Source organism: Jaculus jaculus, chromosome 6 (genome assembly GCF_020740685.1).
Source record: "Jaculus jaculus isolate mJacJac1 chromosome 6, mJacJac1.mat.Y.cur, whole genome shotgun sequence".
NCBI lineage: Eukaryota > Metazoa > Chordata > Mammalia > Rodentia > Dipodidae > Jaculus > Jaculus jaculus.
In genome coordinates, this window is record NC_059107.1 from 157,481,105 (window position 1) to 157,500,285 (window position 19,181).

Genomic DNA, 19,181 nt, shown 5'->3' on the forward strand with positions numbered 1-19,181 from the left:
TTCAATACCATAATCTGGCACAAAACAGAGGCACAGTGAGTCACAATTATCGTCAATTACTGGCCAAATGTCCAGAGACGTCCTCCAACGCCCAGCTAAACAATTAGCAGTAGCAAAGCGACCAGGGATCCGAATACCTATGCACCCAATGAGGTACCAGGAAAAAAAATAAAAACAGTGAAGTCAAAACCAATGGCGTTAGCCCTTGTTGACGAGCGGGCTTTCGGAGCGTTCCACCAATAGCTAAAGGATGTGACTCGAGAGCGACACCCTGACAGGCCAATGACTCACAACCAGCCCACATTCAGCACTTCGGAGGGGATGAATCAAGGAGCCGGCACGTATAGATTCCGTTATTAGGGCAGTCGTGGATGGAGAAAGGAGTTTAGGAGAAAAGACACCGAGGAGAGGCACGGATGAGCTATAAAAAAAGGAAAAGAAGATGGTCGCGCCAGGCAAGCTCGGCCGCCATCATGCTCTAGTTTCCCCTTCGCTTCCCCAGGTCGGCATCCGAGGAAGCGGCCCCTGGGATGCGGACGGGGGTGTGTCCCCGCATGATTGGCGCAGGCCTCTCGACCAATCCTAGCTCGTCAAACGGGAAGCACTTAGCCAATGACGGGCGACGGCAGCGGCGAGGAATTAGAGGGGCGGGGACAACATCTTGACGGGCGCGAATTCTAGCCAGTGAGAGCCGCAAGCATCCTCCAGGCGGCCAATGGAGTGAGGCCCGGGGCGGGTTCCCGCGTGTTTGTGTTGTGGTTTTTTGGGGGGAGGGAGGCGGAGGGGAAAGTTTGTTTATTTTGTTTTTAGTTTCTGGGGTTCCCCGGGCCTCGGGAAGGTGAAGCAGGTTGAGAGTGACCCCCTGCCCTTCCACCTCCCCGACCCCCGCCGCGACGTCGCCTCCGTAAGCCGGTGGAGAAGCGCGAGCCGCGGTCGTCGCCGGGCTTTCACCGTGGAACGCCGCCGCCGCCGCCGCGCACTCGGAGCCGGCGCGGCTCGACGGTGAGTGCGGAGCGTGGGCCGCGCCGCAACACGCCGCGCCGCCTCGCCTCTCCTTTCCTCTCCTTTCTCCCCGGCGCACCGCCCGTCCCGACCGGGCGGGGTGGGCCAGGGCGTCCGCGGGGACGCGCGGGGCGACCCGGTCGGTGTGGCCCTGTGAGCGAGGCGCGGCGTGTACGTGTTGTCGCCGAGAGAGCGCGTACGCGCGCGGCCGGGAGCGAGCCTGGGGCCCGGGGGGCGTGAGCGGGAGCGCGCGGGGCCGGTGGGAGCGGGGCGGCGGCGGCGTTCGGCGCCCGCGCGCGTGCGCGCGCGCGCTGTGGGACTTAACGTCGCGTCCATGTGAGGCGGCGACCGTGGCGCGGGGCCCCGGGTGCCCCGGGCGAGGGCCAGGCGTGCGGGCGGGGGCGGGCGCTGGCAGGTGTGGAGCCCACGGGGAGAGCTTCCGGGTGGCCCGGCCGTGGTCAGTGCGCTTCCCGTGGCTGCGGCTGTCTTCGGTCCTCTGCCCGTCGTGGGCAGCCGCGACCCGCCGGGCCTGCGTCTGCCTGACTCCCCGGAGCGCGAGGCCTCCACGCGCGGAGCCCCGGCGCGGGACCTGCGGGCGTGGCCGAGGGCCGGGCTCCACGCCCCTCTCCGCGGAGAGCAGGCGCGACTGGGGAAGGCCGAGCTGACTTTGAACGTGGAAACGACGGGCGCGCGGCGGCGGCGGCGCGGGGTGGGGGGTCGGGGGAAGGGTGACTGCCTTGGAAACAGCCTGGGGCAGTGTTGGCCGCCTTCTCCTGGTCTGGTGGCCTTTAGTTTCACATTGACCGGAGTGGTGCGCCCATGGTGATGACAGCACCCTCTTGTGAAGCGCCCCGAGGACCAGCGCGTCCTTAAATCTTTTGGGCCCAGTTCGCCAGGCCGGGAGTTTTCAGATTTTTTTTTTTTTTTTTTTTGCTGTTGAGCTACTTTGACTCAATAAAGCAGAGCAAGACTCCGCCAGTAAAACATCAGGTGTTCCTCTTAAAACATACTCAAGTAAGGTGTACAGAAAACGACACGCCATAGCTTTCGGTGAAAGGTTAATTCCAGCGGTTATTTCTCTTCATTGTGCTGTGTGCTCTTGACTTTAAAACCAAGTCTGGTTTTGGTAGTGTATCTCACGCAGGTCCTGGGCACAACTGTGTTATCTTTTGGTAGTGCCTCCAAGAGCAGGGCATTTAGTACAGTGTGAGGTATCACTCTAGGTAGGAGGAGAGCCAAATACAAGTCCTTGCACCTAGGCCAGTTCACCAATTTATGGAACACAGTTCAGACTGGCTTCTCTCATTTAGGATTCAGTGATGAATAATGACATCTGTGTATTTTCCTATTCTTGACTCGTTTAAAGTACGTGTCCCTTAAGGTTCATTACCTGTACAGTGTAGTTTCTGATATGATTTAAAGTAAGCATTTCTCCAGCCTGTCTGTCCATGTGAACATAAATACCACATCTTTGAAAAAAATTTTTTTCTCTCAAATAAGAGTACTTAATAAATATTTTAGGTTGTGATGTAGCTCAATTAATAGAGTGTTTGCTTGCCTGACATTAAAAAAAAAAATTCCTAGGTTCAGCCTATAGCACCACATAAACTGGGCATGGTGGTGCACATTTGTGATCCCAACATTCAGGAGGTGGAGGCAGGAGGATCAGAAGTTAAGGGTCAGAGCTGGGGAGATGGCTCAGGAGGTAAGAGCAGTTACTGCACAAGATGAGGACCTGAGTTCAATCTCTAGCAGCCATGGAAGAACCTGGGCATGGCTGTGCATGCACAGAGACCCTGTTTGAGGAAAATAAGACAGACAGTCAATATAGGAGGACAGTTGACAACCTCCTCTGACCTCCAGTGGGCACAGGGTTTGTATATCTGCACATGTACATGCAGCATACACACATACTACACATACGTGAAGACGTTTAGGGTCAGAGGGGCATGATGGCACACACCTTTAATCCCAGCATTCGGGAGGCAGAGAGGAGAATTGCTGTGAGTTCAAGGCCACCTTGAGACTACATAGTGAATTTCAGGTCAGCCTGGACTAGAGCAAGATCCTGTCTTGAAAAACAAAAACAGAAATAGGAGAGAAAGGGGTGGTTTAAATCAAAAGAATGCTATTTGTTCAAATGGTATAATCAATCCAGATGGGGTGGTGCCCCCCCCTTTGATCCTAGCACTGGGGGGGGGGCTCAGAGGTAGGATTGCTGTGAGTTTGAGGCCAGCTTGAGACTACATAGTGAATTTCAGGTCAGTATGAGCCAGAGTGAGACCCTACCTTGAAAAGAACAAAACAAACAAAACAAAGGTATAATATTAGGTAACAGTTTTTTCATGCTTACTCAGTGCCCAAGGCTTCATGTTAGTTTTCTCATCCTTCCTGTAGCCTGTGGTGTAGGTAACCATTACTGCTCTAGAGATGACTTAGGGCCTCCAAGAGCATAGGGTTAGTCTCAGCTGTGATGTGGGGCTGGGGATATAGCTTAGTGGTAGAGTGCTTGCCTGTCACACCCAAAGCCCTATGTTCCATCCCCAGCACCACGTAAACCTGTTATAGTGACGCATACTTGGAATCCCAGCATTCCTGAGGTGAAGGCAGATCAGAAGTTCAAGATTATCCTTGGCTATATAGACCAGTCTGTGATATATGAGACCTTGCCTGAAAAAAAAATTATGTTAAATTGAGCTCATCCTTGGTTTTTAGAATTAATATGTTTTTACAGAAGTACATCTAAGCTCTGTCATTTCCTCTATTTGTTTTTTTTTTCCCCCCTTAAGGTCTTGCTCTGTGGCCCAGCTGGCCTCAGACTCATGATCCTTTTTGCCTCACTTTCCCTAGTACTTGCAGGCATTTGTTACCATACCTAAGAGAAACCTGCTTACCTTCCCTCCCTCCCTCTCTTCTGCTCCTCTTTTTTGAAAATAGGCTCTTACCCTGTAGTTCAGGCTGGCCTAAAGCGATGTGGTCCAGCTGACCTTGAACTCATGACCCTCCTCCTATCTTAGCCTCCTGTGTGCTCGGGTTACATGAGCCACTATGCCTGGTGCGTTCAAGAAAATTTTTTAAATCTTTTTTTTAGTTATTTCATTTTAATTTTTATTACTTGATAGAGAAGGAAGCAAATAAGAGGAAAAAAGAGAATAGGCATGCCAGAGCCTCTAGCCACTGCAAATGAACTCCAGATGCTTGAGCCCCCTTGTGCATCTGGCTTATTTGAGTACTGGGGAATCGAAGCTGGGTCCTTAGGCTTTGCAGGTAAGCGTCTTAACCACTAAGCAATCTCTCCAGCCCTAAAAAAAAAAACTTTAAAAAATATTTGATTTTTTAATATTTTACTTTCATTTATTTATTTGACAGAGAGAGAGAGAGAGAGAGAAAGAGGGAGGGAGGGAGGGAGGGAGGGAGGGAGGGAGGGAGGGAGGGAGGATGTACTAGGGCTTCCAGCCACTGCAAATGAACTCCAGACGTGTGTGCCCCCTTGTGCATGTGACTAAAGTGGGTCTTGGGGAATCGAACCTGGGTCCTTTGGCTTTGCAGGAAAATGCCTTAACTGCTAAGCCATCCCTCCAGCCCTAAAAAATATTTTTATTTATTTATTTGCAAGCCGAGAGAGAGGGAAAGAGAGACAGACAGACAGACAAAGAATGGATGTGCCAGGTCTTCTAGCCACTGCAGATGAACTCCAGATGCATGTACCATTTTGTGCATCTGGCTTTATGGGTTCTAGGGACTCAAACCTGGGCTGTCAGGTATTGCAAGCAAGCACCTTAACTGCTGAGCAAATTCTCAAGAATTTTTGGTCTATGTCTTTATTCCATTAATCCTTCCATTTACCCTCAGGTCTTATAGAACTCCTTTTCATTTTCCATAGCTATCACTACAATTTGTGATTCAGGGCTGTCTGTTGTGTTTGCTATCTCCTGTTTGTCCAAATGTCATTTATAGAGCAAACTCCCAGAAAATGTTTGTGTGGCTATGCTAGAAATTGGGCTTTTGCTTTTATTAATTATTATTTAGTAATTTCTGGTAGCCTTGGGTACCTGCCTCCTCCTGGTCTTTTCTGGGACATTATCCCTCTGCTGGAGGGCTTGCCACTGAGCTGAGCTTGCTGGTTTGGGTGAGCATTGTACCCTAGTTTTCTGGGCCTTGGTCAGCGCCTGCACCTGTTACTCTTCCCTTCTCTCAGTTGCTCTTGATTTCTTCCTTCTCTCTCCACCCAGCATGGTGCTTCTAGAGACCTTGTGTACTTTCCAGCTGGGCAGCCTGCTTGCCCTTTGACATTTGCAGTCTTTTGACATTGACAACTGCCTCTTTCTGTTTCTTCCATACAGATTGTCCCCACACTAATCTTCCTGAAAGATGGCTTTATGCTTCCTGCTCCTTCCCAAATCTACCACAAACATTTAAGTTTGAAAACCTTCAGTACCTACAGGGTTCAAACTCTTTTTAGCCTGTTATTTAAAGCCCTTGCACTAGTACTGTTCAGTAGAAACAGAAAGCAAGCTGGGTGTGGTGGTGCAAGCTCTTAATCCTAGCCCTTGGGAGGCAGAGGTAGGAGGATCATTGGGCTAAAGCGAGACTCTACCTTGAAAAAAAAAAAGAGCTGGAGAGATGGCTTAACGGTTAAGGCACTTGCCTGCAAAACCAAAGGACCTCAGTTTGATTCCCCAGGACCCACATAAGCCAAGGTGGTACCTGTGTCTGGAGTTCGTTTGCAGTGGCTGGAGGCCCTGGTGCGCCCATTTTCCTCTCTCTATCTATCTCTCTTTCAAATAAATAAATAAATAAATTTTAAAAAAGAAAAGAAGGGCTGGAGAGATGGCTTAGCAGTTAAGGCACTTGCCTGCTGAGCCTAAGGACCCAGGTTTATTTCCCCAATACCCACATAGCCAGATGCCCAAGGTGGTGCATACATTTGGAGTTCGTTTGCAGTGGCTAGAGGCCCTGGCTTGCCCATTGTCTCTATCTGCCTCTCTCTCACACTCTTATATTTATTTATATATGTATTTATTTGAGACAGAGTGTGAGATCAGGTTTATTCAGGCAGACACAAGTATAATTAAAATTTTTAACTTTTCTGAAAACTTATTTAGTCATTGTAAGGTCTAATGAGTATCCTCTTAATTTTTATTCATAGAAATAACCACAGTGGTCATTCCTAAAAATCTCCTTGTAAACTGGGGTTATACATAATTACATTTCACTGGACATTTACATTCATACCAGGTACTGAATACCAGGCTAGAAGCCAGGAATACCAGGATGGGCTGAGATCTTTGCTCCTAAGGAGTGCACAGCCAAGTGTGTGAGATATACATGGACCCAGATGAGTGCACTGTGGTGTGATAATTACTGCAATAAACAGTGCACAGGGTACCAGGTGAAAATGATGTGTAAACACATCCAGGATAGGTCCAGAATGGAAATGGTGTGGAGGAAAAGGCATTTCAGACAGAGGGAGCTGCCTGTGCAGAAGTATGAAGGGTCTCATTTGGCATGTGGACCACCAGCTGACACCTCAGACTCATACTCCGGGCTGTAGTTTAGAACTGAAAATGACCTTATAAACAGCTACCTGATCCTGCATGTTTGATTCTTAACGGCATTATAAGCTTCCATTCTGGGAAGATACTCATCAGCCAGAATGGAGCTTGTCACACCTTGTTACATGTACTTGCATGAGTCCATAGTACCCATAACCATGCAGATGATGTCAGTGGGATTGGGAAGTGGCGACCCAGGTAAGTTTATCTGTGAAGGAGGTGAGCTGTAGAGCACCTTCCATGACTTCTGATGCCATCTGATATGGTAGGAAATCAGAAAGAGGGACCTCTGGGCACATGTTCTAGGAAAGATGATTCCCACAGCTTGAAGCTCTTTCATATCTCTTAAGTCTCCAAGACATTGCCTGAGTTGCCATTACTCTCGACCAGAGTTGAAGAAAGGAAGTAACAGTGGACGCCTTGTCCACCTTTCTTCATTTTACCTCTAGTTTTCTTTCCTGTCCCCTTCTATGCTTGTCAGCTTTAAGTTACTGTAGTGAAGACTTGTGATAAGTCCACTTATAAAGAGGAAAAGTTTGGACTAGAGGGTGTAGCTCAGTAGTAGAGACCACTTATCTAGCATGTATGATGAAGCTCTGAGTTCAATACCTAACACTGAAAGGGGAAAAAGGTTACTTTGGTTCGAAGTTTCACAGTTCTGGAGGTTTTAGTCCATATTGAGTTGGCTTGTTACTTTGACCTTGGCAGGACTGTACATTGTGGTGGGAGTGCCTCATGATGACCAGGAAGCAGAAGAGAGGAGACGGAAGGGTGAGGGTTCCCATTATCCCCTCAAGGGAACATTCCCAATGACCTAACTTTGATCTACTAGGCCACACCTACCACAGGTTCTAACCTCCTAACACTACATGGCTAAATATGAAGCCCTCAACACATGGGACTTTGGGAGTCAGTTAGGATCTAACTCTAGCACCTTCAGTTTATTTTTCTCTAACGTCTGTCTTTAAGTACCGCTCCCTTTCTCCAGTCCCCCATCTTATAATCCTGAAGTGTTTCAAGAACAATTGTGCTGGACATGGTGCCCCACACCTGTAATCCCAGAGGTTGATGGATGAGGATCTTGATCTTGAGTCAGGTTGGGCTACATAACAAGACCCCATGTCCAAAAACAAACAAACAAATGAACAGTTGTGGGATATCTATGCCTTATTGGCTAACCTATGTTTCTTGGCTTTACATTAGGCTGGAGAGATTGCTTAGTGGTTAAGGTACTTGTCCTTACCTTTCCATACATATCAGAATGGGAGTAGGTGATCAAGCTCTTGTAGTTCTAATTTACATGTGTATGAATTCTGTACCCTCATTTATTGACCTACATTCCAAAGGGCTCAAGACTTCATGGATTAGGTAGGGGAAATGCTAACAGTGAGTACAGTTTAGTTCTATAATGTTGTTTTGAGATATGTATTTTAAAAATATGAAATCTGAGAGCTCAGAAATGTAGAAGTGTGCTACACTTCCTAATTTACAGTCTGCTACTCCATCCCTTGGTCAAGAGAAATATTCAAGCAGCTACCTCTGTTCCTGTGCAGATCCTGCTGATAGTGCCTCTGGCTCAGTGATCTCCTTTTCATGAGGAGATACTTTACCCAGAGGTATGTTTCTGTGGCATTTCTAAATATAGCCTTCCTGGTTAGATGAACCATGGACAATAGAGTTTAGAATACTCTTCTTCATCTTCATCTTTCTTTCACTGTAAAAATTTTTATTTGTGCACCAATATTTATGTTTTTTGTATTTTCAGTTTAGCTCACTCTCCTTAAACAAAATGGCACATCCTACTGTGCTTAAACCATGCTGGGAGCTGAGCGCTGGGGGTAACTTTAGAAAGGAGGTCTGAGTGTGTACCCTGCTCCCAATGCACAGCTGACACACTGCTAAAGGAGTAAATGTGATTTATAAAACACACAAAACAAAACACAGTGAAGGTTCTTTGTAGACCTAACAAAAACAAAACAAGAATGAAAATGCAAAAGACATCACTTTTCAAACAAGTGAGGCGAGGGCTGGTTTGAAAACTTAAAAGGGGGTCCTTTTTCCTCCCACATGCTTTGTGACGCTGCCTCAGCACTTTGTGACACCGCTCTACACTTCACTAACTTGTCAGGACTCATCATTGATTTAGTAGTTGTTTTGGAAGCTGATACTTTAAACTTTTCTGCTGTGCTGAAGAATGTGTATTTCATGTCATTTTCTTGTTTTCTTTAACCTCAATTTTTTCATTCTTAGGTCTGAATGCTTAGGATGCTTTTCAGAAATGGTACTCTGGAGGCTGGGGAGGGGCCTTTGCTTTACCTTGTGCAAGTTGTTGACTCCCTTGGGACCTAGCATTGGCAACACATCCTCCCCACACTTGAATCTTGAACTCTCCTAACACTGACCTTGAAAAACTGCCTTGTCTTATCTCTCTGGCTTCTTGCTGTTGTCGGTTGTGGTTTTTCTCAGGGTCTCAGGCTTCGATCCTCCTGCCTCAACCTTCCAAGTGCTGGATTCCAGTCTGCATTGTCACACTCTGACAGCAGTGGACCTTGATGTGATGTGATATGTTTTGTTTTCATGCCACCATCTTGATTTGAAGTCACTTCCCCCCATTGAGTCTGGTTTCTGCTTTCTGTCTGGTTCCTGCTCTTTCTTGCTCCCCAGAAAGTATTTCCTACCTTTTTTCCTTTAAAACCCTGTATTTCTTGCTCTGAAACCTAGAGCCTGTTTGAGCCAGGTGTCTTTGACATTTCCAGCTCTCAGCTGTCATTCCCTAGTTTTGCACCCTTGACGTCTCCCATACCTTCTTTTCTCCATTTTCCATATAATTTCCTGCATTTTGTCCTCATGCTTTACAAAAGCTTGATTTATGTAAGATATTCTTCCTGCTTCTGACTACTAGTCTGTCTCCTGTTGTACTCTGAAAAACTTTGTCTTCCTGGAAACTTTTCTTAACTAAAGACTCTCTTCATCTGGTTGCAGAGTTTGTTGACATAACAAGAGTATATGATAAACTAAAACTGTGATAATTTCATTCATTGAGTCTTGTAGCACTTGTACAGATTTTTTTATTTTTTATTTTTATTTTTCATGGTAGGATTTCACTCTATCCCAGGCTGACCTGGAATTCACTATGTAATCTCAGGCTGACCTGGAACTCACAGTGATCCTCCTACCTCTACCTTCCAAGTGCTGGGATTAAAGCCATGCACCACTACGTCTGGCCTGAGATTTTGTATTTTGAAATAAATTGTCATTTATAAACTCGGCATGGTGGCACATTCCTTTAATCCTAGTACTTGGGAGGTAGAGGAAGGAGGATTGCTGTGAGTTCAAAGCCAGCCTGGGACTGTGGAGTGAGTTCTAGGTCATTCTGGGCTAGAATGAGACCTGCCTTCAAAAAACAACAAAAATTGTATCATTTACAAAGGAAGATGATTTTACTTCCTATTCTTCAGGTCCTAATTCTTTCTCTATTCTACCTTCAAGAGCCGTAATGAACAGAAGTGCTGTGAGTGAGCACTTTAGCTTATTTCTAGTCTTTGAGGAAAAGCATTTAGTCTTGAGCTACCAATGTCATGTTAGCTGTTTTTCCTACTTGTACTTTGTCAGATCATGAAACTTTTTTGTTTTTGTTCACTTTTTGAGACAGGGTCTCACATAGCCCAGGTTGGTCTTGAACTTGCTATGTAGCCAAAGCTGGCCTTGAACTCCTTGATCATCCTCCCTTCCTTCTAAGGCTAGATTTATAGTATACGCCACCCCACCCTACAGAATTCATGTTCATTCTCCTTTCATCTCTATCTCTTTTTTTTTCCTTCCTCCCTCTCTGTCCTTCTTCCTCTCTATCTCACATTGAAACCATGGTAAGTACTTTACCACTGAGCTATATCCCCATCCTCAGCCCTTGGTTTTGGGAGACAGGGTCACACTGTTTAGTTCAGGGGTGTCCTCAAACTCAAATTCTTCTTGTCTCTGCCTTTCTATTGCTGGGATTATAGGTATGAGCTACTATATCTATCACAGGATTTTTTATTTTATTATTTTTTTGTTTTTTGAAGTAGGGTTTCACTCCAGCCCAGCCTGACCTGGAATTCACTATGTAGTCTCAGGATGGCCTTGAACTCATGGCAATCCTCCTACCATGTTCTCCCAAGTGCTGCTATTAAAGGTGTGTGCCATCATACCTGGCTCAAAAACTTTTTATTTATTTATTTATTTATTTATTTATTTATTTTTGAGGTAGGGTCTCGTTCTAGATCAGGCTGACCTGGAATTCACTATGTAGTCTCAGGGTAGTCTTGAACTCATGGCGATCCTCCTACCTCTACCTCCTGAGTGCTAGGATTAAAGGTGTGTGCTACCACGCCTGGCAAAATCAAACATTTTTTTAAAAAAGTACTTTATTTTGCTTATTTATTTGAGACAGAGAGACAGAGAGAGAGAGAGACAGACAGACAGAATGGGTATGCCAGGGCCTCTAGCCCTGAAAATGAACTCGAGATGTATGCACTACCTTGTGCATCTGGTTTACATGGGTCCTGGGGAATCTAACCTGGATTCTTTGGCTTTGCAAGCAAGCACCTTAACCGCTAAGCCATCTCTCCAGTCCTCAAAAACAGTTTTTTTTGAGACAGAATCTCACTAAGTACCCAGGCTGGCCTCGAACTTTGGATTTTCCTAAGTAGTTTAGAGTTTACAGACGTGTGCTACAACATGTGCTACATTGATCTGTTGATGAATTAGCCTTTCTAGCTACGTGAAATTAACCTCTTTATTCTTAGTAATGGTCCTTACTTTGAAATGCATTTTTCTGATATTAATATAGCCTGTGGTTGAATGTGAAATGTCCCCCATAGCCTCAGGTTTTTGTTAATGAGTAAACCTTATACTCAATCCCCAGCTTGTGACGTCTTTGGGAAGTGGAGCCTCACGGAGGAAGTGTACCATGGGGGTGGATCTTGAAGTTTATTAGTCCGACCCTGCTGGGTGTTCACCAGCTCACTCACTCTTGCTGCTCCTGCCCTGCAAAAATGAATCCCTGCTACTCCATCTTTTCTGGAAATAGAAGTCCAGCCTTGTAAAACATCTGAGGAATTTTTTAGGAATTATTTCTGGAATATGAGATATGCTTTGGAAATTCTGAAAGGGAAAAATTTTCATGGTGGATTTGATTTTGGGGAGCAACCAGGAGTCACTTTTCAGGTCAGATTAAACGGCATGTCATCTGGATAATAATGTTGTGGGTTCAAAATGAGCTCAGAGCAATGAAGCAGTTTCTTTGTGTGATTTGTGAACTAGTTTGAAAACAAAATGAGAGTCTTAAAATGTTTCCCATGATGGTACTCTGGTTTAGATAAAGGTAAAACTTCTTAGGAGTATGCCTCTTGGAAAATAACTTTCACTGTAGTATTCCATATATTGTTAATACATACTTAGTATCATTAGTTTACGTTCATAGCTTGTACTTAAGTGCTTGCTAGTGAGATTTCACAAGTTGTTTTTACATGGTATTCTCTCTCCAGTTTAATGAACTCACTGCACTGGTGTCTAATAGATTTGTGTAGTCTTAAATAATACAGGTTTTTTTTTTTTTTTTTTTGGTTTTACGGGTAGGGTCTCACTTTAACTCAGGCTGACCTGGAATTCTCTATGCAGTCTCAGGGTGACCTCGAACTCACAGTGATCCTCCTACCTCTGCCTCCCGAGTGCTAGGATTGAAGGCATGTGCCACCACGCCTGGCTTTTGTTTGTTTTTTTGAGGTAGGGTCTTGCGATAGCCCAGCTGACCTAGAATTCATTGTGTAGTCTCAGACTGGCCTTGAACTCACAGTGATCCTCCTATTTCTGCCTCCTGAGTGTTGAAATTAAAGGCGTTGAGCCACTGTGCCTGGCTGAAACTGTGTGTGTGTGTGTGTAAATTATGGATTAAACTTTTACACTTAAACTTTGGTTCCTCATCCATAGCAGTACTGGTATCAAATCCATGGCCTCGTACATGTTATAGAGTACTCTACCACTTGATTTTCTACTGGGGATTGGACGTAGGACTTAACACATACCAGGCTCTGTACCATTGAGCTCTAGCCCCAGTTCTATAGACTTTTTTATTATTTTATTTTACCTAACTTTTCAGGATTGGCTTTGAACTTGCTCTGTAGCCCAGGCAGGCCTTATAAATTTGTTCAAATACATTAATATTTTGGCACCCACAGTGTGGATTTTCCATATAAAGTGGGTAGAATATAAATAGTTTCATGTCAGTTTAATTCAGATTTTGCTGACAATTAAATTCACATTGAGTTTGGCTAAAAAATTATAGAAAACTTTTGGTTTTCAGATGTTTTGAGATTTTGGAATTGTGAATAAGGGATTATGTGAACTATATTTACTTTTTTTTAACGCTAACGTTTGGTTGCTTTATCACCCTCAGCAAATGAAACCTGTGTTCCTTTTTTTTTATTCAACAGGATAAGAGATTAAATCTGTTCTCTGCAGGCCAGTTAATAGAAATTAGGACACTCTTCACAAGGCTGGATACCTTAGGCACCTGTCACTGTCACGTGACAACTCCCCCAATTCCTTCCTTCACTTGGCTGGCTGGGTGAAGGCTCACACAGTTCACTCTTTTCATGCTCCTTTTAGAGGTGCTCTGTGACAATAACTAGCAAGGGACAGAGATTTAAAATATAAAGGACACCACGTAGTGGATTTCCTGTCTCAAGCACGAGCAGTCAGCTTTCTTTGGACTGACCTTTCCTGCGATCAGCTAATGTGGTAGCTTAAAAAAGTAAGTGCTTATGGGTTGTGCGTGGAGCTTAGTAAGATAGTGCTTGCTTAGCACATACAAGGGAGGCCCTGCAAAGTAAGTAAACACATCTTCAAAAAAGAAATAGCTTGGCTGGGGAGATGCCTCAATAGTTAAAGGCACTTGCTTGCAAAGTCTGCTGGCCTGGGTTAGTTCTCCAGTACCCACATAAGGCCAGATGCACAATGTGGCACATGAATCTGGAGTTTTTTGCAGCAACAAAAGGCCCTTACATACCTGTACACTCACTCACTCTCTCTCTCTTTCAAATAAATAGAAATATTTTTAAAAAGAAATAGATCAAAGTAAATAAATAAAGCTTTGTAAAAGAAATATATGTTAACAATATTATACATGCTTTAAATTAAATATATATGCTTTTAATATATATATAAATAATGCTTAAAAAAGAAACATACGTATGCTTTTAAAAAAGAAATATCTGGGAAAATTCCAGTGGTATAAATAAAAACTTAGTTTTGAGCTGGAGAGAGAGCTTAGCAGTTAAGATGCTTGCCTACAAAGCCAAAGGACACATGTTTGATTCCCTAGAATCCATGTAAGCCAGATGTACAAAGTGGCACATATGTCTGGAGTTCGTTTGCAGTGGTGAAGGCCTTGGCACACCCATTCTCTCTCATTCCCTTGAATAAATAAATAAAAATTTAAAATAACCTCCGCTTTCTCTTGACCTGCCATACCTACACCTCACAAGGACTTGTGTTTGTGTGTATGTGTTCACATATGCATGTGTGTGCACGTGCCATGGCACATGTGTGGAGGTCAGAGGGCAACCTTAGGCTATTGGTGTCTCTTGTTTTCCATTGCAAATTGGCCTGTGATCTTCATGATTCTCCTGAGTCTACCTCCTATTACTATACAGGCACTGGGATTACAAATGACTTTGGTACATCTGGCTTTATGTGGGTTCTGGGGATCTGAACTCTGGTGATAAGGCTTAGGCTTCAAGCAAGAGCTCCACTCAAAAGCTTTTATTTTTTATTTGTTTTGAGGTAGGGTCTTGTCTCTAGGCTAGTCTGACCTGTAATTCACTGTGTAGTCTCGGGGTGGCCCCTATGTGTTTTTTAAATGTATTTGAGAGGGGTTGGCGGATAAAGAGAGAATGGGCATGCCACTACAAATGAACTTCTTTTGTTCAGATATTTCTGGGGACCATTTCAGAAGGTCTAATTAGACATTATAAACCTCCACCCAGAATGATTTTGTGTTCATTGTATGTTGAACAGTAGAGACCTGTTCCATTCTGGCCGTCGGTTGTACCTTTTATTTCCAGAGCTCCATGTTCCAGCTGTGGAGTTTTAACCAGGTCCAGTGGTATGTGCCCGCAGTTTCAGCTATTTTGAGGTAGGAGCATCACTTAAGCCTGGAAGTTATAGGCCATCCTGGGCAATATAGGGAGCTCTACCTTTTACTAAAATGCTGTGCATGTAACCCAGGATAGAGGCCTTGCCTAGCATGTGCAAGGGCCTTATTCCATCTCTTGACACTGCAAAAAATAAAATAAAATAAAATAAAATAAAATAAAATAAAATAAAATAAAATAAAATAAAATAAAATAAAGAAAGGCAAAAAAACCTTGCCAGGCCTGCTGGCACACACTTTTAATCTCAGCACTTGGGAGGCAGAGGTGGAGGATCACTGTGAGTTCAAGGCCAGCCTCAGACTACATAGTGAATTCAAGGTCAGCTTGGGCTAGAACGAGACCCTACCTCAAAAAACCAAAGCAAAAAAGGCTGAAAACCTGTATGGTTTATATAACTAAATGTAATATTTTTTTCTTTTTTTTGTTTTATTTATGAGAGAGAGGTCAGGTGTGTGTGTGAGAGAGAGAATAGATGCACCAGGGCCCGTAGCCACTGTAAATGAACTCCAGATACATGTACTACCTTACATGGTGTACTGAGGAATTGAACCTGGGTTTTTAGGCTTTGAAGGCAAGTGCTTTGATTGCTGAGCCATTTCTTCAGTCTTTAAATATGTCTTTGTATATATTTGGAAAACTTTTGAGTATTATTCATATAAAGAAATAGAGCTGGGTGTGGTGTCGCACACCTTTAATTCCAGCACCATGAGTTCAAGGCTACCCTGAGACTGAGACTACATAGTAAATTCCAGGTCAGCCTGGACTCTGTGAAATCCTACCCTGAAAACCAAAACAAACAAACAAAAGGAATAGAAATATAATCAGTCACATATGCATTTAGTGAAAAGTTTTAAGCATTTTATTAGCATTATTATTTGTACAGAATAATTGGTTTCATTCTGACATTGTCATATATGCATATAACATACTTTGATCATATTTATTACCTTGCCTATTACCCTTTTTTTTTTTTTTTGGTTTTTCAAGGTAGGGTCTCACTCTGGTCCAGGCTGACCTGGAGTTAACTCTGTAGTCTCAGGGTGGCCTCGAACTCATGGCGATCCTCCTACCTCTGCCTCCCGAGTGTATTACCCTTTTTTTTCTATTACCCTTTTTTGTCCCCTCCTATCTTCTTCCTTTTTAAAAAATTATATTTATTTATGTATTTATTTGAGAGAGAGAGGTAGAGACAAAGAGAGCGAGAGAGAACAGGCACGCCAGGACCTCCAGCCACTGCAAATGAACTCCAGATGCATGTGCCTCCTTGTGCATCTGGCTTACGTGGTTCCTAGAGAATTGAACTGGGATCCTTCGGCTTTGCAGGCAAATGCCTGAACTGCTAAGTTACTGCCCTAGCCCCCCCCCCTTTTTTTTTTAAACGTAGGGTCTTGCTCTAGCCCAGACTGACATGGAATTCACTGTGTAGCCTCAGGGGGCCCTTGAACTCACAGTGATCCTCCTACCTATGTCTCCCAAGTGCTACCATGCCCGGAATTCTTCCCTTTTTTTTTTTTTTTATAATCCCCTTTTACTGAAAAATAATTTCTTAAAGTCAGAGACAGTACAGACTATTGGACAGTGTGGTGAGAGCACTTGTAAAATAGGTGCTGGCTCATTCCCTAAGCAAGGGTTGTTTACGTTGACATATGGACAGTGGGATGCAAATATGGTCTTAGTGATTACTCCCAAGGACATTATTGAAATTATTTATGTTCTTAATCCAGTTCGTGATGCTATAAACAGAGTACAGAGACTGAGTCATTTATAACCAGTAGATACTGATTTCTTACAGTTCTAGAAGCTGAAGAGTCCAAGATTGAGGTGCCCACATCTGATAGAGGTCTGGTGCTGCCTAATCCATGGCCAAAGGTGGTGCAAGGGCAGAAGGACACAGTCTTAACATTATCAGGACCCCACTTCTGCCATAACCCCTTCCTTTCATGAGATCAGAGCCCCCGGACTTGATTACCTCTTTCCCTGTCAACACTTTTGCATTAGGGATTAAGTTTCCAGCTCATGAGCTTTGGGAGACATGCTCAAGTAATAGCATGTTGCTACATGTATGATAAATAGAAGAGCATGATGCATCTAAATGTGACTGCCCTTAGGAGAGTGTGAACTTTGCTTCAATATCGAATCAGTATTTTTTCATTGTTTACTTCAACAAACACTTACTGAGCACCAGCTATGGCAAAAACTGGCTTCATAGTGGGGATAAAAACACTGAAAACACCAAGAATAAGAAGATTGAGAGCCACATCTCACTGGATACCATAGCTCAGTCATAAAGTAGTATTAGGGAAGCTGAGGCAGCAGGACTGCTGTAAGTTCTAGGTCAACACAGTGAGCTCCAGGCCAGCCTAGGCTACAAAAAACAAAAATATTGAACATGGTGACTCACACATTTAATCTCAGGTTGAGGCTTGAGGCAGGAGGATTGCCATGAGTTTGAGGCAAACCTGGGTAACAGGGTGAGTTTCAGGTCACTCCGGGCTAGTGCAAGACACTGCCTCAAAGAAAAATAAATACTTATGGGGCTAGGGGATGGCTCAGCAGTTAAAGACACTTGCTTGCAAAGCCTGATGGCCTGGGTTCAGTTCCCCAGCCACCCATAAAAGGTTGGTTTCAAAAAGTGGCACAAGTGACTGGTGTTCATTTGCAGGAGCCAAATAACCTGGCACACGGGCATGTGTGTGTGTGTGTATTTGTAAATTTGTTTTGTTTTTGGCTTTTTGAGATAGGGTCTTGCTCTAACTGAGGCTGAACTGGAATTCACTATGTAATCTCAGGCTGTCCTTGAACTCAGCAATCCTCCTACCTCTGCCTCTTGACTGCTGAGATTAAAGGCATGTGCCACCATGTCCAGCCTAAATGAATTTATTGTTTAAATATTTTATGTGTTTATTTATTTTTGAGAGAAAGGCAGATAGAGAGAACAAGCATGGCAGTGCCTGTAGCCACTGTAAATGAACTCCAAGTGCATGTACCACCTTGTGCACCTGGCTTACATTGGTACTGGGGAATCAGACCTGGGTCCTTTGGTTTTGCTGGCATGTACCTTAACAGCTAAGCCATCTCTCCAGCCCTAATTAAATATTTTTAGCAATACTTCTCCATAGCTGGTTGTGGTGGCACATGCCTTTAATCCCAGCACTGGGGAGGCAGAGGTAGGAGGATGGCTGAGTTCAAGGCCATCCTGAGACTACATAGTGAATTCCAGGTCAGCCTGAGCTAAAGTGAGACCCTACCTCAAAAAAAAATATGTATACACACACACGTATGTATGTATGTATGTATGTATGTATGTATGTATGTATGTATTTATTTCTCCCTAGGTAATAATGTAACTGTTAGATACATCAAAATGACATATGTTTAATAAGTATTGGTTAAAATATATTCAATTTAAGAGTACTTGGCCACAAGTAGTTTAGTCCTAAGTATCTCAGATCCCTGATTCCTAAAGCATGACACTGTACACAGACTTGTGATCTGGGTTTATTTTTCCCCAATTCTTATACCTAGAACCATATGTGTGGGGCAGCAGATTCTAGGACCACCTAGATTCTAGGACATCTGTTTCCTAGCTTGGAACTTCAGAGTCCATTGAATACCATGAAGGCTTTTTTGTTGGTAAGGTCAAGGGACTCATCCATTTAGAGACAAATTCTTGACCTCTTGTCAGGTACCTTGTTTACACAGGAGTGTGTCTGATATGACAGAATTATGGAAGCCACATAGAGATTTCTGCAGTCTTTATGGCAAAACTTTGACTGGTAGAGGACAAGAAATCTAGTGACTGCCTTTATTTTTTGAGGCAAGTCTAACAGACTGGCCTTATTTATTTATTTTTTTTTAAATGCGTGCAAGAGAATTGGGACACCAGACCTTCTAGCCACTGCAGCCGAATTTGGCTTGTGTGCCCCCTTGTGCACATGTGTGCCTTGTACACTTGCATCACTGCATCTGGCTTATATGGGACCTGGAGAGTTGAACATGACTCCTTAGGCTTCACAGACAGCGCCTTAACCGCTAAGCCATCTCTCCAGCCCAGAACAAACATTTTTGTTGCCTATTGGCTACTCTTGAACACCGTGCTAAGAGCTGCACTACATTATTGAATCCTTATGACACCCTTTCCATGCCCAGTTTTATGAATGAAAATCCAGAGGATTAGGAAGTTAAGTGGCTTTCCCAAGATGACACGGGAGCAGAGTGTACGGAAGGGACAGGAGGCCCCTGTTGCAGCCCAGGTTGGCTTGGAACTCAAAATTGTCCTGCCTCAAGCTCTTAAGAGCTGGGATTACAGAAGCATGCAACCATACTCAGTTTAAAAAATTAAAACTGGGGTCTGGAGGGATGGCTTAGCAGTTAAAGCATTTGCCTCTGAAGACAAAGGACCTGGGATCAATTCCCTAAGACCCATGTAAGC

The 19,181-nt window shown here is 44.1% G+C and overlaps 1 protein-coding gene across 2 annotated transcripts in view; it reads left to right on the forward strand.

Moving 5' to 3' along the window:
- The first annotated feature begins 981 nt into the window (after window positions 1–981).
- The window catches only part of Tnrc6b (trinucleotide repeat containing adaptor 6B), a 285,060-nt gene continuing 266,860 nt past the window's right edge, over window positions 982–19,181 (forward strand). Inside the window, exon 1 of one of the 2 annotated variants that reach the window (XM_045151729.1) lies at window positions 982–1,002. The gene's annotated coding sequence lies outside the window, so the exon portion shown is untranslated. The remainder of the gene's footprint in view (window positions 1,003–19,181) is intronic. The other variant, XM_045151731.1, reaches the window with a different exon arrangement.